Source organism: Vombatus ursinus, unplaced genomic scaffold (genome assembly GCF_900497805.2).
Source record: "Vombatus ursinus unplaced genomic scaffold, bare-nosed wombat genome assembly UNPS02014797.1, whole genome shotgun sequence".
Lineage (NCBI taxonomy): Eukaryota > Metazoa > Chordata > Mammalia > Diprotodontia > Vombatidae > Vombatus > Vombatus ursinus.
In genome coordinates, this window is record NW_020954575.1 from 3717503 (window position 1) to 3723781 (window position 6279).

The 6279-nt window shown below is 39.8% G+C and overlaps 1 pseudogene; it reads right to left on the reverse strand.

The window, feature by feature from the left end:
- Positions 1-1305: 1305 nt before the first annotated feature.
- Positions 1306-2058, reverse strand: LOC114049110 (annotated as a pseudogene).
- Positions 2059-6279: the final 4221 nt, after the last annotated feature.

Below are 6279 nucleotides of genomic sequence, written 5' to 3' on the forward strand. Positions count from 1 at the left end.
CTTCTACAGCAGAGGAAGTCACCAGAGTGGGGGAGTATTGGGGGATACTGGTAGGTATGGTTGTGTTAGAGACAAGCTCCATAGTTAGCTATTATATCAAGAGGGAATGTGATCTGTTTTCCTGCTATTTAATTGATTGATAACATACTTCCGAGGGTCAGGCTACAGCCCCTCCCTTCCCTGCAGTGATTCCATGGCTCCCATTTTTGAGACCACTGTTCTAGTTAGCTACTTCTTGGGCATGACTTAGTTTTCCTTTCAAGACTGGAGTGGGAAAGAACAATGGGAAGAGAAAGTGGTCAAGATGCCCCCATTTCATACCAGTTACAGCTTGTTGCCACTTTCCCCTTACCCAAATGGTTTATACCCTTGTCTAGACATCTGGGTCCATATTCTTATTCTTGCTCTGGAATGTTAATTTTTTTTTTAAATATGAATCAGTTTTAAGTCCATATGCCAAGAAACATCCCAGTAGTTGTAAAAATCTCTCTCCCTTCTGCCAGGTGTTCCCTACTGTATTGTAGAATCAAGCACATTCCTATGTAGCCTATTTTGTGATTACCTTTCAGCCTGCTATTTGGTTCATTACTGTATTTTATTCTCCCTACCCTAAGTTCTTAGGTAAGCTGGGATATGTTTGGTTTTTTCCTTTGCAAACTGACCTGTCATTAACTACTCAATCAGCTCTGAGCCCCCACTCCAGTTTATTTTCCAACAAGCAGCTCTTCATGTTTCTACATTCAAATCCTTGAACTCAGGCTTAATAAACATTAAAATTGCTGGCTATACAATTTAATATAGTAATAATAAAACAAAGACAAATAATTATTACAATGTTTTAGCTGTGAAAAAGATCAGACTTGCCTCTAATCAAAATGCTAGTTAACTTTTTTTTTTCAGTTATAAATACACTCTTTGGTGAAAGATCTGTTAAAGTAGAGAAGGTATCTTCCACAAACAGATGATCAACATGAATATATATTTACTGGACAGACTGGACAAAGACAGAGATAGACATCTTACACTGAACTCTACCTCAAGCACATCCTGGGTTCTGTAACAATTGATTGATGGGCAGAATAGCTAGCAGAAGGGCTGACTGACACTTGATTCCCTCAGAAATGGGGAGAAAAACACCCTGGAAAGAAGTTCTTTTCATCCTCTTTCTCTGTGTACCTCACACAGTTTCTCTCTTTTTAAAAATTTATTTAATTTTATTTTCAGTTTCAAATTCTCTCCCTTCCCTTCCCCCATCCATTGTGTCTTGAAGTCCTAGGAGAGGCTACTTTGGGCATTTGGTCTTCCTCACACATCACTTGATGCCTGGCATGCAAACTCTGGCAGAACAAAAGCTAAATATGGTGGAATCCGAGCTATAGTATTTCAGATTTATCTTCTCAACTTGTTCCTAAATCAACGCCTGCGTTGGCTCTCAGAACTTAGTGCTTAGGATCTTGCTGCATAATATGAAGCTAATCTGATGTCTAGGGGAGGTGGGAATGGTGAAGTAGGCAATTTCCACAACAGGGAGCAGAGAGTAACAGAACTGATACATCTCCATGAAGAAGTTTAGGATTTAGGTATTGGCATTCATTCATGCAACCCAAGGAGTTGGTGATGATTAAATTGTAACTGTTCTGCTGCATGAACTCGAAGCCATTTTGAACATTCAAGCAGTGGAGTAGCCTACCACTACTACTATACCCAGAAAATACTTCTTGGAGATGTGGATCACATTCTCATCAATCTCACATTGGACCACTGACGGCATTGAAAGATGTTTTACCCCTTCATCTTCAACTCACCCTGTGCCCTCTATCAATGATAATCACCTTTCAGGTGAATAGGATGACTGAAGAGGGGGCAGGTTGGCAATGATCTCCTGATATAAGAACTTATTCCTCTGTGTATTGCAAGCCTCTATCTGGCACCAGGATGTTGCTATAGGTCTTACTATGAAAGACCAGAGTCTCCTGATAATGTGAACATTGGTGGTATGAGCTCATCCACTTGCAAGAACATTGCCTGGCCCAGCCATAGGATGGATCCAGCCCTCATAGATGGGGAGAAAGTGGAGGTTGCAGTACTTCCAGCACTGGTCTCTGCCTGCCTATGCCGCAACCTAACAAATAGCTAATATTTATAAGGTACTTTAAATTTTACAAAGCATTGTATATGTATTATCTCCCTTCAGAAATGTACATATATTACTTCATTCGATCCTTCCAATAGCCCCGTGAGATAGTGAGTTTCTATTATTATCTTCATTTTACAAATGAGAAAACCTAGATGTAAAAGTTAAATGACTTGCCTAGGTTTTCACAACTAGTAAGTGTCTGAGGAATTTGAACTCAGGTCTTCCTGACTCTAAATCCAACACTTTATCCATTATGCCACATAGCTGCAATTACTTTAAAGTAATTGCTGACTTCTCTGCAATTCTGAAATATTGTCCTATCATTCAGATTTCTTAAAATAGCAGCAAAAACCTTTCAAGAAATCTCTTTATGATATTTCTTTGCAAGATAAAAAAGTTAAAATAGTTCTCTCAGGAAAGAAGTTCTTTTCATCCTCTTTGTGTACTTCATTCAGTCTCTCTCTTTTTAAAAATTTATTTAATTTCATTTTCAGTTTCAAATTCTCTCCCTTCCCTTCCTTCATCCATTGAGAAGGCAAGCAAAACAAAACCCATTTCACATATATGTCTGTATATGTGTGTATGTATGTATATACATATATATGTATACGTATGTATTGTCACAAAAAGCAAATTCCTTCAGTAGTCATTCCAAGAAGCCAAGAAGGAAGGAAGGAAGGAAGGAAAGAATGGAAGGAGAGAGTGAGTGAGAGAGAGAGGAAAAGAAAAGATGTTTCAATCTTCACTCTGAGTTCTCAGCTCTCTAGAGGTGGATAGGATGTTTCTTTAGCCATGAACGTTCACAATTTCTGTAGAGAAGAGAATCAAACTGATGTCCTCTCAAGATTCAATTACCTCTTAAAGCTATAGTAACAGTATCTGTAATCTTTGCAAGAGAAGTTGTTTAGTTTTGTTTTTTTTTTTTTGTTTTGGTGAGGCAATCAAGATTAAGTGATTTGCCCAGGGTCACACAGCTAGTTAAGTGTCAAGTGTCTGAGGCTGGATTTGAACACAGGTCCTCCTGACTCCAAGGCCAGAGCTCTATCCACTGTACCACCTAGCTGTCCCAGAGAGAAGCTATTTAAAAGAGGTGTTAGACTCTCTATTACTTTTTCTTTTTGCTGCATTTGTGCATGGACACATACAAAGGAGTAATGCAATGGTCAACCACATTATTTTAGAAAACTGACTTTAAAACAGATGTAAAACAGAAACCAAACAAATACTTAATAGACATTGGAAAGCAAAGATTTGTGTCTCCAGAGAATGGAGAGTGTAAAAGGGAAAGGCTTGGGAAAGTAAGGAATGGTTCTCAGCAGCCTGAACCATTCCTGCAACTCAGACTGCTCCAAGGGCTTCCAGCATATAATCTGGCCACACCATCCTTATCTTGGTGTCTTTGCAGAAGTTCCTCTCCAGCAGTGTCTTTGTTTCCCCAGCACTTGGCACAGTGCCTGGCACACAACAGGTGCTTAATTAATGTTTATTGATTGATTGATTATTTGTCTGCTCCTCAGCTTCTCTCCTGCTCCCCTCTTCCCTGATGCAGGAGCCTGGGGTAGGGGAGGGAACGGGAGGGGGGAGGTGTGTGTGGTGGGGTGGCAGTGGATTGACTTGCCTCCTCCTCCCCAGGGAGTCATCCTTGCTTTCTCTTCTACAAGGCTGCTTATTGCAGCAATGAGAATACCATCTGTCTACCTGGGCAGGCCTTGTGTCTCCTTGCCTCATCTAGCATACACCAACACTCCATGCTTCCTGGGTCAGGTGCATGGGATTGTATCTTCTACTTATCCTTTTCCTCATGATTTGAGGATGAGCTTGTCAATCACATGTCCATGCATGTTCGGGCCATGTTATCATGAGAGTTAAACTCCCTGAGGATTAAAAAATGAGGAAAGCTGGGAGATTTCCATATTGACCAGCAAGTCATTCGCATATGTTTGGCAACCTGAATGAGTGCTTCACAGAGATTAATCAGTGGGACCAAAGTCCACTCTTGAAGAGAAATCAAAGTCCACTCTTGAAGAGAAATCCAACAGCTGATGCCCCTCCCCCATTCCCTTGCTAAGAAACCTGTATTAGAAGTGACCTCATTTGTGCTTGACTTCAATGAAAGGAAACCTAAACTATCACTTTAAGCATTCCTTCTTTAAACAAAACCCTATTCAAGTTCAGTGGTTGTATTTTTTCTTCAACAAGTCCCAAGCTACTTATATTGGGAAAGCATTTTTCCTCTTTAATTAAGTATCATTTAGTAAAAGCATTGAGGCAAGTGTAAGATAAGTAATCGTTGTTAAAGTGGATTCCCTCTTGCTCGTTAGAAAAGCCTCAAACTGGGAGGAGGCAGATTCTCAATGCCTATGCCTTGCTCAGGGCTAGTTTAAAAGTAAGCTGTTGCATAGGAATTGAAACCACTTAGAGCAAGTAGGGTCTTTGTAAACTGGATAATAGAGCTTCCCAGGGGACTTAGAGATCATCTAGTCCCACACCTTTCATTTTTAGAGGAAGAAACTAAAACTCCAGAAGGTGAAATACGCTGCTTGCAAGTGGTCAGGGATTGGATTTGAGTTGAGGCCACAGAATCCTTTCATTTTAGATTTGGAAGGATCTTTGCAGGTCATTTAGTCCAAATCCTACTTGAAACATAGATTCAAATCCCCACCCTCTACATAACATCACCATCAAATCCTTATTTAGCTTCTACTCAAACATCTCTAATGATTAGATACTTGGTCGTTCTCAGGATCTTCCATTGCATTTTTGCGCAACTCTTTATCATTAGGGAGTTTTTCCTCATATCCTCTGACTCCGCTTCAGGAAGACGCACAGGGCAGCCAGATGGCTGATGATGAGATCATCATTTCCCAACTGACTGCACTCCTGGACTACATAGGAATCTCATCATCCTGCAATATTGCATCAACCCTAAAATTCACAAGTCCTCTGTACCACCCGCCCCCATCCCTGAGGCTCCTCCCTCCTCTAATTAGAGCAAAGGATGGAGAGCAGAAAGCTTCTTCCCAGATCCTCTGTTTAAGGAGAGCACCTCTTCATTTCCTACTCAGCTTTAGTCTTCTGGACTTCACCATCCCCACCTCACTCTTCCTTTCCTCCCTTTTCCACTTCTTTTTATGTGTTGTCTTTGTCTGTTAGATTGTGAGCTCCTTGAAGGCAGGCAGTATCCTTTGCCTTTCTTTGTATACCCAGTACTTAGCACATAGTAAGCACTTGTTCAGTTATTCACGTCCGAGTCTTGAATTGCATGATAGGACTCCATGGACCATACTGTCCACAGGGTTTTCTTGGCAAAGATATTGGAGTGGTTTGCTATTTGCTTCTCCATTTGCTCCAAGCAAACAGAGGTTAAGTGACTTGGCCAGGGCTACATAAGTATCTGAGGCCGAATTTGAACTCAGGTCTTCCTGACTTCAGGCCTAGTGCTCGATACACTGAGCTGCCCAGGAAACACTTAATAAATGTTTATCAACTGACTAGCTAACTCCAAATCCAATGTTCTTTCAATTAAAAAAATTTATTTACATCAACTTCATTTTCCAATATATCTCTCCCCTTTCTCCAGCCAAAGAGCTATCCCTTATGACAAAGAATAAATGAGAAAAAAAATAAAAATAGTTCATCCAAAGTAGCCACCACACCAACCACGTCTGACATTATATACAATGTTCCACACCTAAAGGCCCCTATCTCTACAAAGAAGGAAGGGAGGTTCATTCTTTGAGGTCAAGCTTGGTAATTATAATTACATATTATTAATACATAATTAACTTTGTATTTTTTTGTTCTTTCTTTTAAAAATATTGTAGTCATTGTGAATATTGTTTCCTTGCCAGTGCTCTTTCTACCATCCTAAAACACATCAGCATTTTTGTTGTTGTTGTTTTTATTATCCTGGACCTATGATTTCATCAGTATAGGGAAAGTTGATTGTGGAAACTCTCTCTACAGATGAAAATCAACCATTCTTACATAACTTACATTCTTAGAAAGTTGCCTGGTGCCACAGTCAACTTAAGTGACTTGCCTATGGACATTTAGCCACATGTATTTCTATCTATCTATACGTATATATGTATACATATACATACATACATACATACATAACACATACATACATATATATA